This window comes from Orbicella franksi, chromosome 1 (assembly GCF_964199315.1).
Source record: "Orbicella franksi chromosome 1, jaOrbFran1.1, whole genome shotgun sequence".
NCBI classification, from domain to species: Eukaryota; Metazoa; Cnidaria; class Anthozoa; order Scleractinia; family Merulinidae; genus Orbicella; species Orbicella franksi.
Genome location: NC_138145.1, coordinates 7,258,206 through 7,285,061, shown reverse-complemented (window position 1 = coordinate 7,285,061; position 26,856 = coordinate 7,258,206). Strand labels below are relative to the sequence as shown.

General features: G+C 40.7%; 1 long non-coding RNA gene across 1 annotated transcript in view; it reads left to right on the top strand.

Moving 5' to 3' along the window:
• Positions 1 to 18,568, top strand: part of LOC145475964 (uncharacterized) — a 76,423-nt gene extending 57,855 nt beyond the window's left edge. Inside the window, exon 3 of the long non-coding RNA XR_014046757.1 lies at positions 18,477 to 18,568. This is a non-coding gene — a long non-coding RNA (uncharacterized LOC145475964). The remainder of the gene's footprint in view (positions 1 to 18,476) is intronic.
• Positions 18,569 to 26,856: the final 8,288 nt, after the last annotated feature.

The window sequence follows — 26,856 nt, the reverse complement described above, 5'->3', positions numbered from 1 at the left end:
CACCTGAAATTTTCCGCTGCTATCGGCAAACATTTCACCGCAGTTGGATGATCTCCTATGTATAATGTATAATGTATAATGTAAATTCTCGGTTGAAACTCTGTTGAAATTTTCACAATAACTTTTAGACGCAGCGAAAATCCTTACAAGAGGTCTCATTCGCCGTCTTCTGTTTAAAACTTCTTTGGCAGTTTCGCTGAACGAACACTGAACGAAGATATACTTCTCACGGCATATGTTTTTGCCTGGCTACTTGAAGAGTAGAGTAGAGCAATTTTATTCAGATCTCCCTGGGCTATTGATAACAGGCGATAATAAGAGGACGTCAAGATGAGAAATCCTACACCGAAAAATCACTCGGCCGTGAAAGGGCAAACCCTTGGGCTTAGGCGGTAGTCCCTCCTTTCGCGCGCTCCTAGCCCCTAGGATATCGTGCGGCCATTTTTCTCTCGCGAATTTCTTTCGCGTCACGCACGACGGACTAAGTGAAAGACGGACTACTCGTAGTCTATTATGAGCAGCCGTGTTCAGCTTTGAAGCTACGTTCTCTCCTTATCAGTCTCTTCATTTTGCGATCAACTCCAATTTCAGGTAAATTCTAGGTTTTACTTTATCTTTATTTTACAAGTATGATCTGACCTTGTTGCAAAGTCTGATTTAAAAATTCTGACTAAGATAGCTATCACGATAAATTGATTGCTATGGTTCAGTTTGACCCTTGCTGCAATTTTATGATTTTTTTGTTCTAGTGTATTGTAATTTAAATTAAAATGCACCAGAAACCTTTTTGGATTGCAGGTTGTAGTTCTTGGGCTCTAGCGCAACCTGGTAGTTGACTACAGGAAATGACTGATTCCAGATAAGTACATCGCAGTTTTGTCATTTGTTCGTCGTTTTCCTGGTAAACGATTTAATTCAGAGCAAGATTGATCGAAATACAATATACCACCAGAATCCCAGACCTAACACGTTTGTACTCAGTAAATTTTCTGAGCGAAAAGAAAGCCAGTCACCACTATAAAATGCATTTCTCTAGTCTCTTGATTTCAGGCTAGCGAATACAATGTAATATGCCTGAAAATAGCAACATCATACAACTACAAGACTGTTCTATTGAATAAAGGAGATTTACTTCATTTATTGACATTTGCTCTCTTTTTTCCAAGGCTGAACACAGAGTGCACGTGCATTGAATGAAAATGCAGCCATTTTGGATTGTAGTGTTTTACCCTTCGCTTCGATGCAATTAGACGACATCTGAAAGATTTTATAGTCAGATAAGTTCGTTCTCATTTTCTTAACTCTTCTGTCTTATACCATTTACAGTATCAGTCCAAGGAAGAAAATAATTGATTTTCTTTTATTATCTAGAGTACATCCTGAGGGAAATAACCAAATAAACTGTCTTCATGTAGCAAAAAAATAATAACTTTATACTGCTTTGTGCGTTTAAACGCTGTCTGAATAGTATTTATGCTTTAAATGTCTCTGTGAACCGCTAGCTCTGCATTTTTTTGACCAAATTCCTAAGCCTAACGCAGTTTTTAAAAGTCAGTGTATCAAAGCTTCCTCTATTCTTTTTCATGCAGGTTTTAAAAAAGATATGCTGAGAGAAAACAAGTCCATTTTGTACGACAGTGCGTGGCTCTAATGTTCTTTGGTACAATGTAAGTATTGCAAACATCTTGGTTCAGATAGACCAGATATTATCTTCGCAGTTTTCTATTCATTAACTGAGAAATGTTGTCTAAATGTACCACCAAAGGTCAGCAGTAACGTTCATAAAATATTTTTTGCCGGTGTTAGAAATTTATTTGCACCTTGCCTCACTTGGTTTCTGGAAAATTTATGAAACGAAGGACTGAAAATTCGCCAATGCAAGAAAAACAACTTCGTTAGCTCTTGGACTCGGTGGTTTCAATCAGTAGTTCACTGCTTGCTAATGGCTGGAAACGCTTTTTCTCTACAATAAGTCCAGCACCTCAAATTTTCCTTTTTTTTCGGTTTCAGTCTAAAGTTAATAAAATCTCCTTCCATGTCAATACATTTTAAAGTATCTTGTAGAGAATATCTTTAACTATTTTAATGTCCTCGGCAGAACCAGGAAGTTTGTTTGAGATTTACCAGCCAACAAAAATTTAGTGTTTTCTTAAATAATTTTACCGTACAGTATTGATACCTGCTTTGAGAAGTCACTGCAGAATTGCCTGTTATTAAATGTATAAACACGTCTCGAATTTGTTGATGAAAAAAATAGTTCGTTTTATGTTTAATCTCCCTTTTTGCCAGGTGAACTCGGATATTGAAGAGAAAGTGAGGCCATTTTGGATTGCAGTGTGTAATTCTTGAACGCTGGTGCACTATATATGACATATTGGAAAAATCTTAATTCAGATAAGTTCACCCTTTCCTTATTTTACTTGAATTTGTCGTCGACCACTTTAATAACTGTGTCATTCCAAGTATCCTGTAGAGAAATCTAATCGGGAGTAGTGAAAGATGAAATTTTGATCGTGTGGTGAGTTTGGGACAAAGAATTGAACATCTCCGTCCGTGACGGGATTCGAAGCCATAAACTCGTACATACCGGTTGGGCAACGAGGAATTGTTCTGATGTCCGAACGAATTCTTAAAAGTACACGATTGCGAGAGATTTGTTCATCAATTTCAATAAAGTAAAGCTTTAGAAAAGCACTGTAAATGTGTATTTAGGGGCAAATATTCGAAATTAACACAACTGGAGATCCGATAATCGTTGAAAAGTAATTTAATTTGTTGTTTTCTACTCTTTTTATCACCAGGTTGAATGCAAACATCGTTTCAATAGAAAGTGTAGCCATGCTGGATCAAAGTGTGTAAGCTCTCGAAGCCTGGTTCAAGTTGACAGCCAGCAAAACACCTTTTTTCAGGTAAGTCGTTTTCTTCTCTGTTTACCATTGAACGGTTTCAGTCCAAAGAGTGATCAGGGTCTGACCATATAAATGCCTTCCTGACCCTTGTTATAAGCATTTCAGTTGGAGAGAAAATATTGGAATCAGGATATATTGTAACTAGTAAGAAGAATTTTACTTGAAGATTGGAGACTTGTCCAGTAACATAATGGAATCAAAGTTACAGAATAAAACATGCTGGTGTTAATTATTATAACCTTCGTAAGAACATTGTGAAAACAGTAAGTGTTAAGTGATACAATCAATATTAACCAGCTATTTTGTTGATGTTTCCTTTCTTTCTAGGTTTAACGCCCTTTCAAAGAAATGTATAGTCATTTTGCATAGCAGTGTACTGGCTCTTGGACCCTGGCCTGGAAATATCTTACTTCAGATAAGTCGTTTTCTTGTTTCTCTAGTCGTTTACCATTAACGGATTCAGTCCAAGAGTGATCAAAATATAACATCGTACCTCGTTGCGTTGTCAAGTATGTTACAAAGGCAATGTTACCAAATTCATAAACTAACAACAAAAGAAATGTATGACAATCAATTGGGAAAATTAATATTTTGAGTACGAGACTGAAGTGGAAGGTTGAACATCGCAATTTATTATTTTAAAGGACAACTTGAAACGGCCGAATATTCTCCGCAATGCAAAATTGAAGTGCTTTTTCCTAACATTTTGAATTCAAATTTAACAGAATAAAAATGTGGTGGTGGTACTAGAAATTGTTACAAATTTATTTTGATATAAACATTGTGAAAAACAAAGATTCTAACGTAGCATTTCAGCTTACTCTCGGCTTGGCTTTGCGAACGAAGATTTAAGGAAGTGATCCACTTACGCTGCAGACAGAGAAGCATGTACGACAATTTACGAGAACAATTCCAGTTTAATAGTACAATGATAATTTGCAGTGCGAACAGTGCTTTCCTTATACGAGGCCGCAAATGAACTTTAAAGGCGATTCATTTAGAGAAGGAATTACTCAAAATCAAATGTGTTTTAAAATAGTATTGTCAGGCATTCAAGAACGAACAGCAACTTAATTTATAACGACTGATAGAGCTCATGACTTTATCGGCATGACAATTCTAATTGCGCTTTGCCAAACACGATCATTTTTCGGTCATCAATGTTCGAAGCTTGACCAATCTATATAAACATGCACTACTTTTTGGTCTGTGTAACTGATATAAGTACAGTGTTAAACATGGAGGTGAATGAAAAAATATCATCGCCTAGGGCAAATTAGTGTCTTGCTACACCATTTAACATGGAAAATTAACGTTTAGAACAGAGAACAGGTGGCTGAAAATATTTACGAGCGTTGTTTGGTTTCGATACGTACTTGCACGTGTCCGGGCACAAGTGGGCTCAAGCCTTTAGAGAAATGTCATGTTTTCGATGTAGCGATGTTTCACTGACATAGATTTCAAAGTGTAGTTTGAGTATTTTCTTTTTCTCAAGAAAACAACAGTTTGTTGCATGTGAATAAAGTTTTTGTGTCAGTATTCAAGCAAACAGCAAACAAATAACATTCCAGCTAGAATAAATATGTGACGCTAGTCTCTCAGGGTAGCTGTAATGATAAACTGAAGTAATGGTCGAAACATTTTGAAACAAACAGCAAAAAAAAAAAAAAAAAAAAAAAAAAAAAAAAAATATATATATATATATAAATAAATAAATAAATAAATAAATAAAAATGGACCCAGAGAAAAATAGATAAATAAAACAAGTACACATGTCAAAAGGTATCAAAACTACTGTTTACACTTATGAAATGTAATAGTGAAATGGAAAATAGATAAAATAGAATCGAAAACTTTAGAAAGCTTTGAATTTACATAGTATGTTAATTGCTGCACGCGCAGTCTCCCGCTTCCTTGGAATGTCGTTTTCCGTAAAAAATAAACAATCTTCAATCTAAGCAAGAGCCATAACCGGGGACGGAGACCGTAAGTCTCGGGATCTGCGCGCACCTAATGATATGGGGCACTTTTGCTATTTTTAGAACAAATTGCGCCACCCTGACTCGGACATACATCCGCGCGGATCCACGCACATGTCATGGGTTCTCGCCTGGATGTTGTCTAAAGAATAAAGTTTATGTAAGAAATCTCTCTACTCTGGTATCGAGGTAATTTGTGAATTTCTCAAACAGTGCTTAATCATAACCAAAACCTGTTTTTGATAGTTTCTTATTATTTCTGCTCATTTGGCAAGTTTTGGAAGGAACGTCTGACGCGTACAAGTAGCTCCAGGGCGTGCACTTTAAAGTCCGAGTCTGTGTTTTCAATTGTAGCTAATTGGCAACAAATCTTGACAAAGATTTCTTTCGTTATCTTTTGTGCTGAGATTCTGCAACAATTTTCACTAACGCCAAAAGGCTACTATCATGTGTGTTTCTTCAACGTAGTGAAATTTTACACAGCTAGGGGCCAAACCACCCCCCAAATGTTTCATCAGTTCTTGGATATTTCACATTATTTCGCATTACTTAAAAAATATTGACTCTTTCTACACCAAACTTGGCAGAAGAGCAGGAGACCTATTGCCAATTATATTTATGTGAAAAATGTCAGTAAATGTCGAAGTTGTGACGTCACAGTGATGACGTCATGTTTCTTGCCACTTTTGAAGTTTTTAATATGCATATTTTGTACAATGTGTTGGAAAGAGGACATCAAGGGGAGTTGAAACCCGAAAAAAATTTGTCCATATCACAAAAATTGCATGAAATATGGTATTTTTAAATATGAAAAATAACTCTGCAAAATATGGAGTCCCCCCCTTGAGAAAAATCACCAAATTGGAGCCGTAATTTTGTTCCAGCAAATGCAGCTATGTTGCACATGTGATGTGCCAGATGACTAAAGCAAAAATAAAGAAGAAAATCGGAATAAAAAATTATCCCTCTAGTGTTATTGCGTTAAAATAAGTTTTTTTACGTCATAAATTGTGACGTCACCCGTTTTTTTACTGTTAATACTATCCTAACAAAGTCGAAAATCAAATTTCTAAAACCATACGATTTTTGACAACATCAAGCTTTCTATTTCTCTAGATTATTAGCCTTCCTAGAAAAAGACTGAAAAAAAATAAACCAGAGAGACTGACTTAAGAAGGACAGTATGGTTAAGCAAATTCCGGGGGGGACAGCAAAAAAATATTTAATTTACCATATCTCAAAAAATAATCATCATAGCAAAAAACGGTTTCCGGCATTTTACTCCTCAAGGCAAGGCCTTTCCAATGATATAATCTTTACATCAGATTTTACAAAAAATTATAGCACGTTTTGGTGACGTCATCAATTATGACGTCATAATCTCACATTTTGTCACAACTTCCAAATTAAATAAACTGGAGAACAAAGAAAGTTCATCTGCCAAACTTGGTTCAGAAATATATAAACCAAGCAAATATAGCCTTCATGAAACATTAGGGGGGTGGTTTGGCCCCTACGTGAGCTGCGAAAATAAAATAGACAAGGAGTTTTGATAACTCAGCCAACAAAATCGAAATCGTTATTCGAGTTGATTAAAGAAAACGTCATCGTAACTTTGCTGATTATTCCTGTTGTATTCACATATTTTCAGCTAAGCAGTTTAATATGTTCTCAAACATTTATCAACCCTGAACATATTTAAAAACTAGAGATATTATTGCGGAAGCCCAATTTGTCATGTTTACTGACTGCAAAAAACACGGATCGGCGGGCGCTCTTATTCATCGACAACAGACAATTTATTGAATTTTTACACAAACAAAGCCTAGCCGTGTCTACAGACGTAAACTTATTGGGCCTTGATGAAATATCAAGTGTTACTTACAATTCAGGCGAAATGCAAACTTGCAATTGCTTACTACTTTTCGGTGGCGATAGACTCTGGCGAAATCCCCCAAGCGTGTGGCAAGAGGAGGGAAACTTTGAAGTCCTAAAACGCTGCAATATCCAAATTTTTCCAACCAGTTTTTTTGCTGTGTTACGGAAAAGCTGTTAATCTTCAGCATATGTGAAATTTATAGTGGAGTAATGTGGAACTCTTGTAAAAGAAGCAGCGGAACACAACTTGGTCTGAGTGATATAAAACGGGACATACCTAAATTCGACACATCCTTACTTCAGTCGAATTGGAGCAGCTTACCACGAAAATATTTGAGCAAAATTCCAACAGACATAAACGTATTGAGTTGTGGGCCAAAAGCATAAAACATGTCTGGAATTTCGGATGCCATTGCCCCCGCGCTACAACCGCAAAAATCCTCGCAGCGTGTACGCGCGCTTTCCGCACACGATGGCGCAATTTGTTCTAAAAATAGAAAAATTGTCCCATATCATAGGGACAGCCCCAATACTAGAAATGGCGCGTGCTTACGGCCTCCGTCCCCGATTATGGCTCCTGATCTAAGCTCATTTTAGCAACTCAGTGTAAAAGTTTTACATCGATTCGACATAAGGAAGATTAGTACAAAGTTATTGCATTGGAAAACGTTATTATCAGAAGTTAGAAACTAGTCTCACTTAGTGCAGGAACCGTGATTTTACAAGAAGTATTTACAAGCAGTATTCCTGAGGAAAGGTTTCAAGACATAATTATCATTAAGGTTTAATTTTTGCTTTGGAACTTTTGAACAAACCTTTTGAATTTTAATCATATTCGTCTATCCTTTTTATCTCTGATATGGAGTTCTTAAAAATGAAACAAATTTTAGAACCTGCAAAGGGTGAAGGTTAACTGAGAGCGTCTCTTTCCATGTTCATCAAATTATAAATGCGGTATAGTAATAAAACATATATGCAGTATGTGGTGATAAATCATCTAGAAATGTTAAGTTTCGTGCAATAACTTGTCAGGTAAAACTGATATCGTGCTTTTAAAAAGGACCTCCATCTTGGATTTCAAAATTTGCAAATATGTCAAAAAGTTTGAAAATACTAAAAAATATGGCGATTCAATTTTTTTTTCTTAATTAAGACTTTGTAAAAACCATAAAAATGTCTAAAACATGGACTTGAGCTTAGAAAAGTACACCAAAATTCATAAAACACCTTTGAGTGTGCTTGTTTGCCACAGGAGCGTCAAGAAAAGCAGTGAACTAATTGACACAACAAAACGTTCCCTGATTGTTTTAACAAGGAGTTACCAAGTTTAGTTATTTATATTGATCTGCGTCAGTTTCCAATGTTTTCACTTTATCAAGATACTGGAAAGAGCATTGACCTAAATACTGTTTCGAGACGCATTGGCAATTAATAATTAAAGTGAGATAAGAAAGTACTTAAACACGATACATTTGAACATGGTTAATAGAGGGAAATGATTATGAATCATGGCAAATTTCTTTGTTGTATGTTTTTGTTGGCTGTTTGGGGCGGGGGAGGGAGGTTGACCCTGCCCAAAATCTGGAAAAATACAAAAAGTTGTTATGTGTGCTCATACAGCTAACCAATAGAAACATTGCGATTACGTAATTCATGCACAGTCTAGGAGCATAAAACAAAAAGATGTACAGGGTCAAAGACCTTCCAACATAACTCTTAGCCTGTTTGTTTGCTTTTTTGATGTTTGCTGGGATCCTTAACCATTCCCTCTGTTAACTATGATTTGAACAAATGCAACTGTCTTAAGGATATGCTTGAAATTGTATCGATGACCTATAAGAAACTGGAACCGAGAATCAAACACGTAACCGTGAGGAAATTTAGTCGTGGACATGTTAACAGGTCGTTAATAATTTGCAGCAGGAAATCATTTCACATCATTGCTGATAAAGGTTGTATTTTTACCCCGCATTTGTCAGTCTATTTCTTAGCTGGTCGGTAATAGCAGATCGAGTTTTGATGTTGTTTCCGAAGCAATATTTGTTTTTCAACTCCTTGGCAGGCAAGTGTACTATGGTTTCTGATAGTTAAATAAGCCACGCTTTGGTAAGCAGTGAAAACACAAGGTCAATTTGCAAGGACCAACGTAACCTAATAAAAAAAGAAGTACCGGATCCTGTCCCTGTAAAGGATGTAATTGGACTTGGTGATGTCGGACTACTGACAAAAACGCTAGGCTGATAAAAAGGTTTGAGAACGACATAATCAGTTCATATATTTCGAAAAGCTTAAAAAAACGTCCAGTGCCTTGAAAAGACTGGAGAGGCTTTATTTTTGATTTTTCGGTTTTACGTTCTTTTATCAATAATATCAATACTTTTGAAGCATGAATCGGTGGTACCCTATTAAAAGTTAAAGGGACACAGTCAGCTGGAGCACATGCGCATTTGATACCATCTGATTTCATAGTTAATTTGCATATCACAGAGACACGATCCATACTGTGTTTAACCAAATATGATACAAAACATAGGATGAGCAAAAGCCCACTCAAAAACAGGTTTTTCAGTAAACGATTGAAAATCAAGCAAAACACTGCGAAGATTGAAGCGGATTTCTAGATGTACTCGACGAGTATCTTTGCTTTCAGGTTGAGGTGAACTTTTCCAAAGTGAGAAAACTAGTGTCCAGGTCAGCGCGGTCCCAAAGCCGACTGTGTCCCTTTAAGGATACCAAAAACATAAAAAACTATCTTTGACAAGAGGTGCTGTTTTCTGTAAGCGATAATCCAACCAAGTATTAACACAGCGGAGCAGGGCTTAAGTTTTGTATCACTCGACTTCAGTTTGCAGAGAAATATTGAGCCACGGCCCATCCAAGGATGCGAATAAGACAAGTGGAAATGAATATGTCAGTTTCTTTCTTAAGATTTGTTAAGTACAGTTCAGAAAACCTGAAAACAGACATTAAATGCAAGTCATTTCTTCCCTACTGGTTCAGATCGAGGCAAAGCGTGTTGTTGATCATAAGTAAGGAAAAAAGGTCGTATCAACATGCCAGCAGAAGTAAATAGTTGCTGCAAAGTTAAAGTTTTAACTTTGAAAATGAAATTTACAATTTTAACTTTAAAATTTCTAGGTCCAAAAATGTTTTCTAACAAAAGAATTCACAAAGTCAATCAGTCTTCATAATGATTTCATGGAAACGTTTTATTGTGATCACTCTTGATCATTATGTAAGAATTAATAACCAACAGTTATTGTGCTTGACAACGGTACAGTAATCTGTTTATCATTAGTACAAATCTACCGGATTATACTAATGCAATACTGCATTTTGATTGGCTAAGGTATATCTTGTACGATCATGCATTACTATTCAGGGGTTGAAGATAGTCTGCAAAATAGGGACATTTTTTCTCGTCTCGCCGAAGTTTCGGCAGAGGATTTAGAAATATTGAATGGATAATCAAATTCTCCAGAAGGCTCAGTGAAACAAGGCCATTTGCTGTCACAGCACTCGAAATTTTAGAAAAAAAACTGATAATCGCTCGGACAAAGCTGAAAGATGGACTCAAAAGACGGTTCATTCTGCGCTCGATAACACTATGGTGACGTTTTAAAGTGTAGAGATTTAATTGGCAATCATTTAGTAAGAGTTCTATATTTAAACGACTAGTTTATTTTGCTTAGTATTTGTTTATTTTTTTCTGAAGCCAAAAGCTAACGTTACCTTGTGAACATTTCATTATGTATGTAAACACCGTAAGCTTTATTTGGAAAGAAAATATAGAACGAGTAGGAGGGTATCGCAGCAGCACCCTCACTCCGACAGTTCGGCGCATAATAATACATGTTGATTCTGCGTGACACATTCTGATGAACTGTTAATATTTGATTCGATCAACAGGTAGCCTGAGGAATAGTAAAGAAAGTGAACAATGATATACCACAGCGAACAACTGGCTAAAAGACAAATGCAGAAACACTTTCAAATAAATTCTCTTTGAACTTGGAAATAAACTTTAAGAAAAGCACCTGTACTCCGTTTATCGTAAATCTGTCGATCCTCATAGTAAGTTACGATGGAATAGTTGATTAACAAATGAAGCGGACGTGAATATATATAATATCAAGTCTGTATGAGGGAAGAATAAAAAGATAGAGATTTTCGCAAATAACGAAAGTAAACTTAGCTGATGTAAGGAAGGTGCAAAGAGCAAATTAAAGACTAGAATCCAATAAGCTCTTACACCTTCCTGTGATAAAATATTATTTAGAAAATAGCTGTAGAAAAAAATATACCGCAGAACCAGAAAGGTGAGTGCGGTCAAACCTGTGTCGTTGTCCTTTACTTTGCATTTAAATTCAGTTTAATCCAATGAACATTGCTCATTCCCAAAGAAGAGGGCAATGCCAGAAAAAAATCGTCAGATAATAAAAAAATCGGGAGATACCCCTACACGAGCCATTGTGCACAGTAGTTTATCTTCGGCCAAAAATCCCCCACCATCTTACAGGGGAAGATTGTTCGAAGAGTCTTAATTCCTGTCCCCCAAAACCCCCACTCCCCTGAATGAAACAATCGCGAAGGAGGATTAAATCTCGTCCATAATCCTTTACTTTCCTGGAGAGAATATTTGAAGAGGAAGTTTAACTCTCATCCATAATCCTCCACTCGCCCTTTAAAGTTCAAAAAGGGGTTGTAATATGAGGTAGACTTCCTCCCAAAGTACTTTTCTCTGAGAGGGTTAAAGGTTAAGAAGTAGCGGTAAGACTAAACTACACTGTGTCGACACTATGGGCATAAATAAGCAGTCTAGTCTTTCAGCCGTTTCCTAAACCTTGACCATCTTAAAGAAAATTACTTTGGGAGGAAGTTTTACTGAAAATGTAACCACTTTTGACTTTAAAAGGAAAGATTAAGAGATTATGGTTAAGACATATACTTCCCTCCAAATCTCCTTCCTAAAAAAGTAAAGGATTATAAAAGAAATTTATTCCTCACGCGTGATTGTTTCATTCAGTGGAGTGGAGGTTTGAGGAACAGAAATTAATGCTCTTCTAACAATATTCCCCGGTAAGATTTTGGGGAATTTTGGACAAAAGATAAACCACTGTGCCCGAAATATCGTGTAGGGGTATCTCTCACTGACGATTTTCTTGAGGCATTCCGCTCCACTTAAGGAATAAAAAATGTATCTTGGATTCAACTAAATTTCAATGCAAAGTAATTCTCCTTCCAAGCAAAGTAAAGGAAAATAATAAAAGCATTTCCACCTTGTTTATTACGATTTCTGGAGTCATTACCTAAATTGAATATATGAATAAATTAACCATGGAAAGAGTCATCTTGCTCCCTGCTACCTCCTCTGGGGAGGAGCAAGGAGGGAAAAAGAGTCATCTTGCTCCCTGCTACCTCCTCTGGGGAGGAGCAAGGAGGGAAAAAGAGTCATCTTGCTCCCTGCTACCTCCTCTGGGGAGGAGCAAGGAGGGAAAAAGAGTCATCTTGCTCCCTGCTACCTCCTCTGGGGAGGAGCAAGGAGGGAAAAAGAGTCATCTTGCTCCCTGCTACCTCCTCTGGGGAGGAGCAAGGAGGGAAAAAGAGTCATCTTGCTCCCTGCTACCTCCTCTGGGGAGGAGCAAGGAGGGAAAAAGAGTCATCTTGCTCCCTGCTACCTCCTCTGGGGAGGAGCAAGGAGGGAAAAAGAGTCATCTTGCTCCCTGCTACCTCCTCTGGGGAGGAGCAAGGAGGGAAAAAGAGTCATCTTGCTCCCTGCTACCTCCTCTGGGGAGGAGCAAGGAGGGAAAAAGAGTCATCTTGCTCCCTGCTACCTCCTCTGGGGAGGAGCAAGGAGGGAAAAAGAGTCATCTTGCTCCCTGCTACCTCCTCTGGGGAGGAGCAAGGAGGGAAAAAGAGTCATCTTGCTCCCTGCTACCTCCTCTGGGGAGGAGCAAGGAGGGAAAAAGAGTCATCTTGCTCCCTGCTACCTCCTCTGGGGAGGAGCAAGGAGGGAAAAAGAGTCATCTTGCTCCCTGCTACCTCCTCTGGGGAGGAGCAAGGAGGGAAAAAGAGTCATCTTGCTCCCTGCTACCTCCTCTGGGGAGGAGCAAGGAGGGAAAAAGAGTCATCTTGCTCCCTGCTACCTCCTCTGGGGAGGAGCAAGGAGGGAAAAAGAGTCATCTTGCTCCCTGCTACCTCCTCTGGGGAGGAGCAAGGAGGGAAAAAGAGTCATCTTGCTCCCTGCTACCTCCTCTGGGGAGGAGCAAGGAGGGAAAAAGAGTCATCTTGCTCCCTGCTACCTCCTCTGGGGAGGAGCAAGGAGGGAAAAAGAGTCATCTTGCTCCCTGCTACCTCCTCTGGGGAGGAGCAAGGAGGGAAAAAGAGTCATCTTGCTCCCTGCTACCTCCTCTGGGGAGGAGCAAGGAGGGAAAAAGAGTCATCTTGCTCCCTGCTACCTCCTCTGGGGAGGAGCAAGGAGGGAAAAAGAGTCATCTTGCTCCCTGCTACCTCCTCTGGGGAGGAGCAAGGAGGGAAAAAGAGTCATCTTGCTCCCTGCTACCTCCTCTGGGGAGGAGCAAGGAGGGAAAAAGAGTCATCTTGCTCCCTGCTACCTCCTCTGGGGAGGAGCAAGGAGGGAAAAAGAGTCATCTTGCTCCCTGCTACCTCCTCTGGGGAGGAGCAAGGAGGGAAAAAGAGTCATCTTGCTCCCTGCTACCTCCTCTGGGGAGGAGCAAGGAGGGAAAAAGAGTCATCTTGCTCCCTGCTACCTCCTCTGGGGAGGAGCAAGGAGGGAAAAAGAGTCATCTTGCTCCCTGCTACCTCCTCTGGGGAGGAGCAAGGAGGGAAAAAGAGTCATCTTGCTCCCTGCTACCTCCTCTGGGGAGGAGCAAGGAGGGAAAAAGAGTCATCTTGCTCCCTGCTACCTCCTCTGGGGAGGAGCAAGGAGGGAAAAAGAGTCATCTTGCTCCCTGCTACCTCCTCTGGGGAGGAGCAAGGAGGGAAAAAGAGTCATCTTGCTCCCTGCTACCTCCTCTGGGGAGGAGCAAGGAGGGAAAAAGAGTCATCTTGCTCCCTGCTACCTCCTCTGGGGAGGAGCAAGGAGGGAAAAAGAGTCATCTTGCTCCCTGCTACCTCCTCTGGGGAGGAGCAAGGAGGGAAAAAGAGTCATCTTGCTCCCTGCTACCTCCTCTGGGGAGGAGCAAGGAGGGAAAAAGAGTCATCTTGCTCCCTGCTACCTCCTCTGGGGAGGAGCAAGGAGGGAAAAAGAGTCATCTTGCTCCCTGCTACCTCCTCTGGGGAGGAGCAAGGAGGGAAAAAGAGTCATCTTGCTCCCTGCTACCTCCTCTGGGGAGGAGCAAGGAGGGAAAAAGAGTCATCTTGCTCCCTGCTACCTCCTCTGGGGAGGAGCAAGGAGGGAAAAAGAGTCATCTTGCTCCCTGCTACCTCCTCTGGGGAGGAGCAAGGAGGGAAAAAGAGTCATCTTGCTCCCTGCTACCTCCTCTGGGGAGGAGCAAGGAGGGAAAAAGAGTCATCTTGCTCCCTGCTACCTCCTCTGGGGAGGAGCAAGGAGGGAAAAAGAGTCATCTTGCTCCCTGCTACCTCCTCTGGGGAGGAGCAAGGAGGGAAAAAGAGTCATCTTGCTCCCTGCTACCTCCTCTGGGGAGGAGCAAGGAGGGAAAAAGAGTCATCTTGCTCCCTGCTACCTCCTCTGGGGAGGAGCAAGGAGGGAAAAAGAGTCATCTTGCTCCCTGCTACCTCCTCTGGGGAGGAGCAAGGAGGGAAAAAGAGTCATCTTGCTCCCTGCTACCTCCTCTGGGGAGGAGCAAGGAGGGAAAAAGAGTCATCTTGCTCCCTGCTACCTCCTCTGGGGAGGAGCAAGGAGGGAAAAAGAGTCATCTTGCTCCCTGCTACCTCCTCTGGGGAGGAGCAAGGAGGGAAAAAGAGTCATCTTGCTCCCTGCTACCTCCTCTGGGGAGGAGCAAGGAGGGAAAAAGAGTCATCTTGCTCCCTGCTACCTCCTCTGGGGAGGAGCAAGGAGGGAAAAAGAGTCATCTTGCTCCCTGCTACCTCCTCTGGGGAGGAGCAAGGAGGGAAAAAGAGTCATCTTGCTCCCTGCTACCTCCTCTGGGGAGGAGCAAGGAGGGAAAAAGAGTCATCTTGCTCCCTGCTACCTCCTCTGGGGAGGAGCAAGGAGGGAAAAAGAGTCATCTTGCTCCCTGCTACCTCCTCTGGGGAGGAGCAAGGAGGGAAAAAGAGTCATCTTGCTCCCTGCTACCTCCTCTGGGGAGGAGCAAGGAGGGAAAAAGAGTCATCTTGCTCCCTGCTACCTCCTCTGGGGAGGAGCAAGGAGGGAAAAAGAGTCATCTTGCTCCCTGCTACCTCCTCTGGGGAGGAGCAAGGAGGGAAAAAGAGTCATCTTGCTCCCTGCTACCTCCTCTGGGGAGGAGCAAGGAGGGAAAAAGAGTCATCTTGCTCCCTGCTACCTCCTCTGGGGAGGAGCAAGGAGGGAAAAAGAGTCATCTTGCTCCCTGCTACCTCCTCTGGGGAGGAGCAAGGAGGGAAAAAGAGTCATCTTGCTCCCTGCTACCTCCTCTGGGGAGGAGCAAGGAGGGAAAAAGAGTCATCTTGCTCCCTGCTACCTCCTCTGGGGAGGAGCAAGGAGGGAAAAAGAGTCATCTTGCTCCCTGCTACCTCCTCTGGGGAGGGGCAAGGAGGGAAAAAGAGTCATCTTGCTCCCTGCTACCTCCTCTGGGGAGGGGCAAGGAGGGAAAAAGAGTCATCTTGCTCCCTGCTACCTCCTCTGGGGAGGGGCAAGGAGGGAAAAAGAGTCATCTTGCTCCCTGCTACCTCCTCTGGGGAGGGGCAAGGAGGGAAAAAGAGTCATCTTGCTCCCTGCTACCTCCTCTGGGGAGGGGCAAGGAGGGAAAAAGAGTCATCTTGCTCCCTGCTACCTCCTCTGGGGAGGGGCAAGGAGGGAAAAAGAGTCATCTTGCTCCCTGCTACCTCCTCTGGGGAGGGGCAAGGAGGGAAAAAGAGTCATCTTGCTCCCTGCTACCTCCTCTGGGGAGGGGCAAGGAGGGAAAAAGAGTCATCTTGCTCCCTGCTACCTCCTCTGGGGAGGGGCAAGGAGGGAAAAAGAGTCATCTTGCTCCCTGCTACCTCCTCTGGGGAGGGGCAAGGAGGGAAAAAGAGTCATCTTGCTCCCTGCTACCTCCTCTGGGGAGGGGCAAGGAGGGAAAAAGAGTCATCTTGCTCCCTGCTACCTCCTCTGGGGAGGAGCAAGGAGGGAAAAAGAGTCATCTTGCTCCCTGCTACCTCCTCTGGGGAGGAGCAAGGAGGGAAAAAGAGTCATCTTGCTCCCTGCTACCTCCTCTGGGGAGGAGCAAGGAGGGAAAAAGAGTCATCTTGCTCCCTGCTACCTCCTCTGGGGAGGAGCAAGGAGGGAAAAAGAGTCATCTTGCTCCCTGCTACCTCCTCTGGGGAGGAGCAAGGAGGGAAAAAGAGTCATCTTGCTCCCTGCTACCTCCTCTGGGGAGGAGCAAGGAGGGAAAAAGAGTCATCTTGCTCCCTGCTACCTCCTCTGGGGAGGAGCAAGGAGGGAAAAAGAGTCATCTTGCTCCCTGCTACCTCCTCTGGGGAGGAGCAAGGAGGGAAAAAGAGTCATCTTGCTCCCTGCTACCTCCTCTGGGGAGGAGCAAGGAGGGAAAAAGAGTCATCTTGCTCCCTGCTACCTCCTCTGGGGAGGAGCAAGGAGGGAAAAAGAGTCATCTTGCTCCCTGCTACCTCCTCTGGGGAGGAGCAAGGAGGGAAAAAGAGTCATCTTGCTCCCTGCTACCTCCTCTGGGGAGGAGCAAGGAGGGAAAAAGAGTCATCTTGCTCCCTGCTACCTCCTCTGGGGAGGAGCAAGGAGGGAAAAAGAGTCATCTTGCTCCCTGCTACCTCCTCTGGGGAGGAGCAAGGAGGGAAAAAGAGTCATCTTGCTCCCTGCTACCTCCTCTGGGGAGGAGCAAGGAGGGAAAAAGAGTCATCTTGCTCCCTGCTACCTCCTCTGGGGAGGAGCAAGGAGGGAAAAAGAGTCATCTTGCTCCCTGCTACCTCCTCTGGGGAGGAGCAAGGAGGGAAAAAGAGTCATCTTGCTCCCTGCTACCTCCTCTGGGGAGGAGCAAGGAGGGAAAAAGAGTCATCTTGCTCCCTGCTACCTCCTCTGGGGAGGAGCAAGGAGGGAAAAAGAGTCATCTTGCTCCCTGCTACCTCCTCTGGGGAGGAGCAAGGAGGGAAAAAGAGTCATCTTGCTCCCTGCTACCTCCTCTGGGGAGGAGCAAGGAGGGAAAAAGAGTCATCTTGCTCCCTGCTACCTCCTCTGGGGAGGAGCAAGGAGGGAAAAAGAGTCATCTTGCTCCCTGCTACCTCCTCTGGGGAGGAGCAAGGAGGGAAAAAGAGTCATCTTGCTCCCTGCTACCTCCTCTGGGGAGGAGCAAGGAGGGAAAAAGAGTCATCTTGCTCCCTGCTACCTCCTCTGGGGAGGAGCAAGGAGGGAAAAAGAGTCATCTTGCTCCCTGCTACCTCCTCTGGGGAGGAGCAAGGAGGGAAAAAGAGTCATCTTGCTCCCTGCTACCTCCTCTGGGGAGGGGCAAGGAGGGAAAAAGAGTCATCTTGCTCCCTGCTACCTCCTCTGGGGAGGGGCAAGGAGGGAAAAAGAGTCATCTTGCTCCCTGCTACCTCCTCTGGGGAGGGGCAAGGAGGGAAAAAGAGTCATCTTGCTCCCTGCTACCTCCTCTGGGGAGGGGCAAGGAGGGAAAAAGAGTCATCTTGCTCCCTGCTACCTCCTCTGGGGAGGGGCAAGGAGGGAAAAAGAGTCATCTTGCTCCCTGCTACCTCCTCTGGGGAGGGGCAAGGAGGGAAAAAGAGTCATCTTGCTCCCTGCTACCTCCTCTGGGGAGGAGCAAGGAGGGAAAAAGAGTCATCTTGCTCCCTGCTACCTCCTCTGGGGAGGGGCAAGGAGGGAAAAAGAGTCATCTTGCTCCCTGCTACCTCCTCTGGGGAGGAGCAAGGAGGGAAAAAGAGTCATCTTGCTCCCTGCTACCTCCTCTGGGGAGGAGCAAGGAGGGAAAAAGAGTCATCTTGCTCCCTGCTACCTCCTCTGGGGAGGAGCAAGGAGGGAAAAAGAGTCATCTTGCTCCCTGCTACCTCCTCTGGGGAGGAGCAAGGAGGGAAAAAGAGTCATCTTGCTCCCTGCTACCTCCTCTGGGGAGGAGCAAGGAGGGAAAAAGAGTCATCTTGCTCCCTGCTACCTCCTCTGGGGAGGAGCAAGGAGGGAAAAAGAGTCATCTTGCTCCCTGCTACCTCCTCTGGGGAGGAGCAAGGAGGGAAAAAGAGTCATCTTGCTCCCTGCTACCTCCTCTGGGGAGGAGCAAGGAGGGAAAAAGAGTCATCTTGCTCCCTGCTACCTCCTCTGGGGAGGAGCAAGGAGGGAAAAAGAGTCATCTTGCTCCCTGCTACCTCCTCTGGGGAGGAGCAAGGAGGGAAAAAGAGTCATCTTGCTCCCTGCTACCTCCTCTGGGGAGGAGCAAGGAGGGAAAAAGAGTCATCTTGCTCCCTGCTACCTCCTCTGGGGAGGAGCAAGGAGGGAAAAAGAGTCATCTTGCTCCCTGCTACCTCCTCTGGGGAGGAGCAAGGAGGGAAAAAGAGTCATCTTGCTCCCTGGTAGGAGGTAGTAGGGAGCAAGATGACTCTTTTTCCCTCCTTCCTCCTCCCCAGAGGAGGTAGTAGGGAGCAAGATGACTCTTTCGCTACTACCTCCTCTGGGGAGGAGGAAGGAGGGAAAAAGAGTTATCTTGCTCCCTACTACCTCCTCCCAACATGTTGTGTGCGTTTGTCTACCCTGTTGGGACATGTTTGGTGTTTTGGTGAAGTATTAGCCATCAGCACGTAATATGATTGAACATGTCTCAAGAGGGTGGCCAAGCGCGTGCAACATGTTACGCACAAAATGTTATGATATGTTGGATTGACATGTTGCGATCATTGGGGGGGGGGGGGGGGGAGGTTAGATCTTTATTTATTAACACACCGTTTAAGTTTTAAAGTAATGGACAAGGACACAAGATTTGGCCGGAAACTTAGTTTGCGGCTTGTTTATATATGTTGTTTTCGTTATTTAATGATCTAATGTTATAGAAGGTTTCAAGAGCTCTTTTTTGTGAGTCCTTTAATTAGCCCTTACACCTTCTTAACACCAGGAAAGGCTTTGCGAAATTTCACTTAAGTATTATACTTTGATTCACATTGTTTCAGAGAAGAAAATGCTGATGAAAGCTACCTTGCAAGCCTTGTTTATTGATGAAATAGCTTTCAAAAAGTCAGTAATGTTTAACTCTTTTCGAAGACTTGCTGACCTCCTTTTTTAACACTATTTTAAGGTGGTTGAATGTAATATTGATAAGTGCTGCAGTCCATTTTCTTCACGGATCCGTCTAGTATCTGTGATCCTGTTGACAAGAATTATCATTATTGATCAGTCAGAAGGCAAGTGTAAGTGCTATCTAGACAATTGAAAATACGTGCACTGAGACGTTATATGCTATTTTGCCAACTGTACTGGTTTAACAAGAATGAGCGCTAGAATTTCAAATCTCTATGTCAAGTTTTTTCTTTCTTTAATTTCTTTTCATATACACAAGCTATTCGTATCGTTTGGGTTTGATAGGATGCCATCAATATTTGGGTGCTTCTTTATCACAAAATCCGTTAACGAGGATTCTATTATCATTCTATAGAAAGTCAAGTTAACAACGTGTTCTGCTAAAATGAATAAGAACTGTAGATCTACTTCAGCTACCTTAAAAACAGCTAGGAGAAATTGTATGTTGATTTCTAGTTCTTGAGAATTGAAAAGTTCATTCAGTTCTACCTTGCCGCTATTTTATACGTGACGAACACGTTGCTCTTCCCCTATCAATTTTAAACCCTTTTTATCCGTAAGACAAAGCATTTGACTCGACTCATTTACTATTTTATAAAGTGCCCATGAAATGATCTTTCGAGCTAAATCAAGCCATTCTTTAAGTGAGCCTCAAATTACTGTTTATTTGTGTAACTGAAGTGTGAAGAAACATATTTTAAACTCAAAATTGGTAGACGAAAAGCTCTATTTCGTTTTGGAGACTGATGGCAAAATCAGATTTGTAAACCATCTCGCTTGTCGGTTTCCCACTGTCGGAAATATTAAACAGAGTGCTTTTATTTTTTCACTGAACTTGTCGTGTATAGTAAGTCATTTTATACAGAGAACGGGTTTGTTGGGGAATTTGATGCCTTGCCGACACCTCTCTCAAGACCGTAGCTAGAAACGCTCCAAACATGTATGGAGTTACCACTTTTTATCGGTACTAACTGGAAAATTTAATATCCGTTCACGACAAACAGAAATATTTTATTACTCTAGGCTATATTCCTTCCAGGAATCTTAAAGGTACTGAATAATTTTACAATGCCTTAAGCTATCCCGCAGCATTTCTAACAGAGTGTTGCCAAATTATTTCTGGTTACAATAAAATAATGGAAAATCGAAAACTAATCATCATCATGGAATAATATAACTTTACTTCTTGTTTACTTTCGCAACAAAGTGGGCAGCACTATTGAACGTTGGAAATGGATAATTATAACTTAACTCACGTGTCTGCGTATTGACCATCTTATTTTTTAATTGTCATCGTACACAAAGTAATTAGAAAAAAATCAGAAATCGAGGGTGAAATTTGCCTTCCATCGCAAAAGTGGTTTTGCACGAGAACTCGTTTTCAAACAGAAGGACAAGGTAAACTCGGAAATGGCCAATTCACTGCTCCAGCAAGACAATGATCCAAAGTTGATGACTTCCTTTTTTCTCATCATCTTGTTGAAATTAATATTATTGTAATTAACTGAAATTAATTGAAATTCTCATCATCTGGTGAAAGGAGAAATGAGCTGTTGATCACTATTTCTTAGAAATAATAGAGTTCATTTCTATAATCGACATAACACGTTTCAGTGATGAACGACTTTTTAACTTGAATTTGTTATCGCTTTCTAGGAACAATACGTGAAAACTGGAGCGGAGCGTATGCTGGAAAATCACATCTTCGTTTGCACCGAAATGGCAAAGATATCTTTCTCTTGAATTTATAAACAATCCACCTCTGAATTACAGTTCAGCAAGTTTCTCACTTTTTGTTCTACAAATCACTGGTTAAGAACTTCACAACCTTAACCCTTTTGTACAGGACGCTTAAAACAAAAGTACTGTTTTTCCTTATCATTTTTCATGTGACTGTACCATGTAAGGAATTAAATTCGCACTCCTGGCATTACTTTGGAATTTTTTTCCTATTTTGTCGTTGAACATCTTAGTCGTCACTGATTTAGTTTTTTAAAAAAACATGCTAAGTCGAGCTGCCACAAATTGCAGCCGCTTCATTTAATGCTCTTTAATGCGACTGTATCGAGATGAAATCTACACAATATGCCACAAGAACAGTTCTTACAACCTGTCTGTGGGTAATTTATAAAGCCAGAATCCCTAAATCAAACGTAATGGTTATTCTGGGGGCATCGATTTCCCTTCTTGAATATGTACCGCAATTTTGGTGTCAAGATTGAACTTAAACAAAGTTTTCAAACACGTAAATCCAATTCTTTTCTCTGACCTTTTCCAATAAGAACGCCGCAAAGAGATGGTAAATTGTACATTTCTTCTACCTAGCCTCCTCTTTAACAATGCATAGAGTCAGCTTTCGTCACGACACACGACTGAAAACAATCTGTTGCTGGTGTTTTGTGGCGCTATTTCAGCCCACAATGCGAGCGATTTGGCAAAATAAATCTTACGTTTGATATTTTTTCCACTTAAAAGTATGAAACATTCAATACTTAGTTGCTACATTCTTTCTCGTAGATTTTTGTATGCGAAAGATGAAAATTTGGCAATAAATATTGTAAATTTTGACATCAAGACAATATGTCATAGTTGATTTACTATTTATTCTCATCACCTGACTCTTTGGCAATGTCTTAATTCAGTCAAGAGATTTAATTGCTGATCCACTGTCAATTTTATAACTTTATTATCCGTTGGCTCATTTGCAATATTTAAAGCGGTGCCCTTGAAATGAGCTTTCGAGCTGAGTCAAGTCACTTTTTTGTGCAAGTGATATACGAAGAGTCAGTTTTTAAATTGAAATTGACAAGAAAGCCGTCTATTTATTTCCCTTTGGGCTGGTATATACGTAGCCAAACAGTTTTGTAAACTCTCTCGCCTGTCACAATTTCCCTTTGTCAAACATAACCATAATACATTTTTTAGTCATGTGATGCAGTGAACAACCGGGTTTGGTATAGAATTGATGCCTCGCTGACATCTGTCTTCAGACCCTGTTAACGCCCAAACATTGAATTCACCACTCATGGAACACTTACTTTTCGTATCAGTTCTAGCTGGAAATTATCCACTCACGAAAATCAGAAACACTTATTGTTTGATGTCACCAAAGAAAAAATAAAAACAGGAAAATTGCGTTAACTACTCTTGGAATTACGCTAAAAGAGGCGGAGAAACAAATCATTTGCAAGCAGTTATCCCACAAAGGTAATATGATTACGAATTTGAATTTACGGAAATGTCTTACGAAACACCGCCTTGCGCTCTCAGTTACCCGTGTGTTCTAACTTTCCGGACATTAAGGAGTTCAAGGAAACCACGACGGCAACGGCAACGAAAATTTTTTGGACGGAAGGGCAGTCTCAGTCACGTAGAAATTTATTAATCTTAATATTGTGTTGATAATGAATGCTTATTTTTTTCCAATCTTCTAACATTGCGTAGCACAGTAAAGGCAAACGCTAATGTGACTTTGACTATTGTTTTCCTATAACTGGAAATTGGAATAAAATTGAAAAAGCCAAGTAAATGGGTCAAGGTAAAGAAAGAATTTAGCCTTGATGAAAAGCAAGTTTCAGAGGCATTTCTTCTGCCAGTGAGGGCTGCTAATGAACCGTATCTACGCTCCTTTCGGTACAAAGTGTTGAATTCTGTTCTGTTTACTAATGACCGCCTGTGTAAAATAGGATACGTTTCTAATCCCAACTGCATCTGTAATCAGCAAACGGAAACAATATCCCATATTTTGTTCGGTTGTTCTTTTTCATATTCTTTTTGGCATGAGGTTAATGAAAAAGGTTTTGAGCACAACCAAGAGTTGCAGAAGCCTCTCGCTTACATATTGCAATGTTATTGTTGGGTCTTTTGAGGAGGAGATGGATCTATTTAATTAGATAGTAATTTTAGGAAAATCTCTCTTGTGGACTTGTCGATGTAGAGAAACATTACCTTCCTTGAGCCACTTCATAAGAATTTAGGTAATTAAATATGAAACTGAAAAACACATTTCAAATCGAATAAAACTAAATTGTTTAAAGAATAATAGAAGATCTTTGAGGAAGCAATTTTAACTAATAATTATAGTAGACAACGCTATCATTAAGTAAAATCGTTAAGTTAAATAAGTATGAAGATAAGAATTGACAAGATCTTTTTTCTTAATTAATTCAATATGGTGTCATTGTTAACTTCTGTAAACCAAACTTTATTCGTTCTTCTGTAAATTAATTGTTAAAAAAGGATTGTAATTGATGTAATTGTGGAAATAAAAAATCCCAAATGAAGAAAAAAAAGAACATAAAACAGCAACGAAAACGTCACCAAACAAAAGGTTTATTGAGTAGAACAATGGTTGTGCGCGTGCGTTTTAAGTCTTTGTGCATTTTGTAGCCGTAACGTGACATGAACAGGATCTGTGTATTTTGAAGAACGTAGGTCGGGATGGCAAATTTTTTGTATTTCTTTTTGGAATGGATCGCTGGCATTACATATTTAGTTTGAGCAAGTTTCAAGTACTGATTGGGGTACGGAGCAGATGTCCAGATTGTTACGAGATTAGAAATATCATTTTTCTTTCTAGGAGTCGTCCCTGGCGTAGGTATCGTCGTTGCTTAAGCTAACTATTTCATTTCTTATCCACAACTCAAAATTCATTCTTTCATGTATAAAAAACAGAGGTTTTCGCATGCAGTTTCCAATGAAATTGAAAACAAAGTAGTGAGTTTAAAACCAGTCAAGAAGTAGAATCTTTTAAGTCGATTTAAATAAGCGACAGAAATTCCATTTATTAATTATATCATCCGCGTTTGTTTTCAAGGATTTCCAGTTCGACGTCTAGCTGACCTTGTATCATGTCTTTAATATCGTTGTGTTGACACAGTTTCAATTTTCGTTTCATGATCAGTTATAATAATTCATGAGTCTTCTTTAAAATTTGTATTTTCTGAATATTTTAGCACAAAGTTTCGTCCAATAGATAATACGGCCAGTCAACAATGCTCCTTTCCCCCATTGGAATGTCATTCAAAACGTTTTTTCACATGAAACACTCTAATAAGTACAATTTTGCTTTGTTAAATTTTTAAATGAACTTCAGTTTTCGGTTAACATTGTATCACGAACATTTGATGAGAGAAATTTGATGAAAGAGAACTCATCGCAAATTGCGAAAAATCGTTTTCTCCGCGAAATTTAACCCATAGACCTAAATTAAGTCATAGCAATTTTTTTTTTAAACTTTCTCCCTTTCTGATCTATCTACGAGTCCGTGAAAGATTTAACCCCCCAAAGAAGACATTGCACAGATTTTGAATGGTCAATGTGCAAATATATTCTGAAATCATCTAAATATATTCTGAAAGTCCCTATATATTTTGGCCGTTTTTCATTCTTTTGGAAGGGTGGGTCGGTTAAAATATTCAAAAAAGTATCCTTACGTGCTTTCATAAGCATGCCGTGATGAAAAAAGAAACTACTCAGGGCTCCATTAATGTAAACATTATGCAAGTAAAAAAACAAGTTGAGAATTAATTGCAAAGGCACTTCAATAAGCTTGTATACTCTGGTACTGGTAGAAGTCACATTGCCAAATCCTGTGTTAACAAATTCCAGTAACGCTATGAAAGTTGTTTCATGGTCTCCTTTTACAATTGCTCACCAAGTTCATTCAATAATCTTCCTCCGAGTAATTAAGAAGGAATCTACAAGACGTTTGAGTAACAAGTGGAAAAAAACTTTGTACCGAGATTATTCACATCGTATTGCAAACGGCTGTGCGACTGTTTTAAACATCTTCTCAAAGGAAATTATTTCTAACCACACCAAATGTCGACTGAAACAGATTTTGAAGTTCATATGAAATACTTGAAATTACTGGTGAAATGAAACTGATGATGAAGGTTTACCTTTGCTTGCACAATTTCTCTAAACTTTGAAACTTATTTTCCCACATTTCCATGGGAAATGGTTTTCGGTGTTATTTCAAGCAACTATTTATATCGTAACCTTTTAGAAAATGCAGAAAGGACTGCAAGATACTTAGAATTACTCTGGATGGAGCTTTTTGTCCAATAAAAACTGAAATTGCTCGATTTCCTCTCGGATTTTGTCTTAATTATTATTGTAGAACTAATTAATGATTAGATCTGAATAAGGCAACTTTAATTATTCTATGCTCAATTCAGTGGAAAGTTTTCATGTGACGTCATCAAGCGTTTAAATCCAAACGTAAAGAACCACCAGAGTTTCTATCCTCATCAGGCATAAGAGGTGCGAAAATTATACACCTTGACAGCATTTCAGCGCAATGGTGTCCTTCGTTTGGTAACAAGTGCATTTTGAATTTTAGAGTTATGGCAGTGCGGAACATCGCGTTTGTCGAAAAATATATACTTATCTCATGATTTTTAGCCCTTCGTGAAATAAAAGTAGCGGTTAAGTATTCATATGTTGGTTTGTGCAGAATAGGCAATCAATGGCCTAGATAACCAAGAAGATCCAGATTGTCACACTATTTTCCGGCTGCCATATTGGCGAATCTTTGCTGAGGTCATTTTTTTATATTTTTCCTCATTGACATACTACTATGCACGGAGAAGGTACCACGCTAGACACGAATTGACTACAACAATTTAAAGAGCTTGTGAAATTTAGTAATTGGTGAAACTTTTGGCTGAAATATTCGAGGAGAAATTGGCCTTCAAAAACCGCCAAATTTCTGGGTGGCAAACGCCCTAATGAGCATTTACATTCTTTGTTAAATTTTGAGTTTTTAAATCCGCTTCGCTCAAACATTATTCAATACATCGAGCTCAAATTCCTTGACACAGTTGATCGTGCTATGCCCTTTCAATATTCAGAATTTCCATTAGAAACTGTATCACTTATGGGGCAAATATTGTAAACAAAGATTCGCCAATTGGTGTACCACGGAGATACACCAATATGGCGGCACCATACTGAGCTCTTTAAATTTGTGCAAAACATTTAGGCAAATAACTGAAGTTTGGGACGGCGCATAGACCTAAAATCTGGAGAGGGGTCTTGTTTATTTATCTTCAATAAGATCAAATATCCTTGTTTTTTTTTCTATTGCACGACAGTGAAAACGATCTATTGTAGTCCGGCTATCTGACTAGCTGTGCGTTTCCAAGATTTTTTTCAAGATTTAAAATCCTTCTTTACTCGACAAAAACAAACAAACAAACAAACAAACAAACAAACAAAAAACAGAAGAAGCCCTTTTTAGAGCAATCTTACTTTTAATTTGGCTCATTGTGATACCGTCAAGAGTTATACGGCTGTACAAACAGTACTCTTACATGAAGTTTGCAATGTATGAGAAGTGACGAACTGGAAGATTAAAAACTTTCAATTGAGATACTTCACTTTTTATTCTCGAGAATACTACTCAAATGTAAAGGATATATACATGCAAAACGACAGTTCGATGTCTCATTTATCTCGGCTTAATGGGAAAACTAGTGAGCATTCACGAGATGATTTTATTGATAAGCTGCGGCCATGTATTAATTACTTACTACCCCTTCCTCTTCATTTAAATTTTTCTCGAAAAGAAACCACCATTGTTCTCAATTTAGCAAAATACTTTTTTCCCTTATCTCAATTTCCACAACTTTTGGTTATGGTCTTCATCAATGCCTTGAAA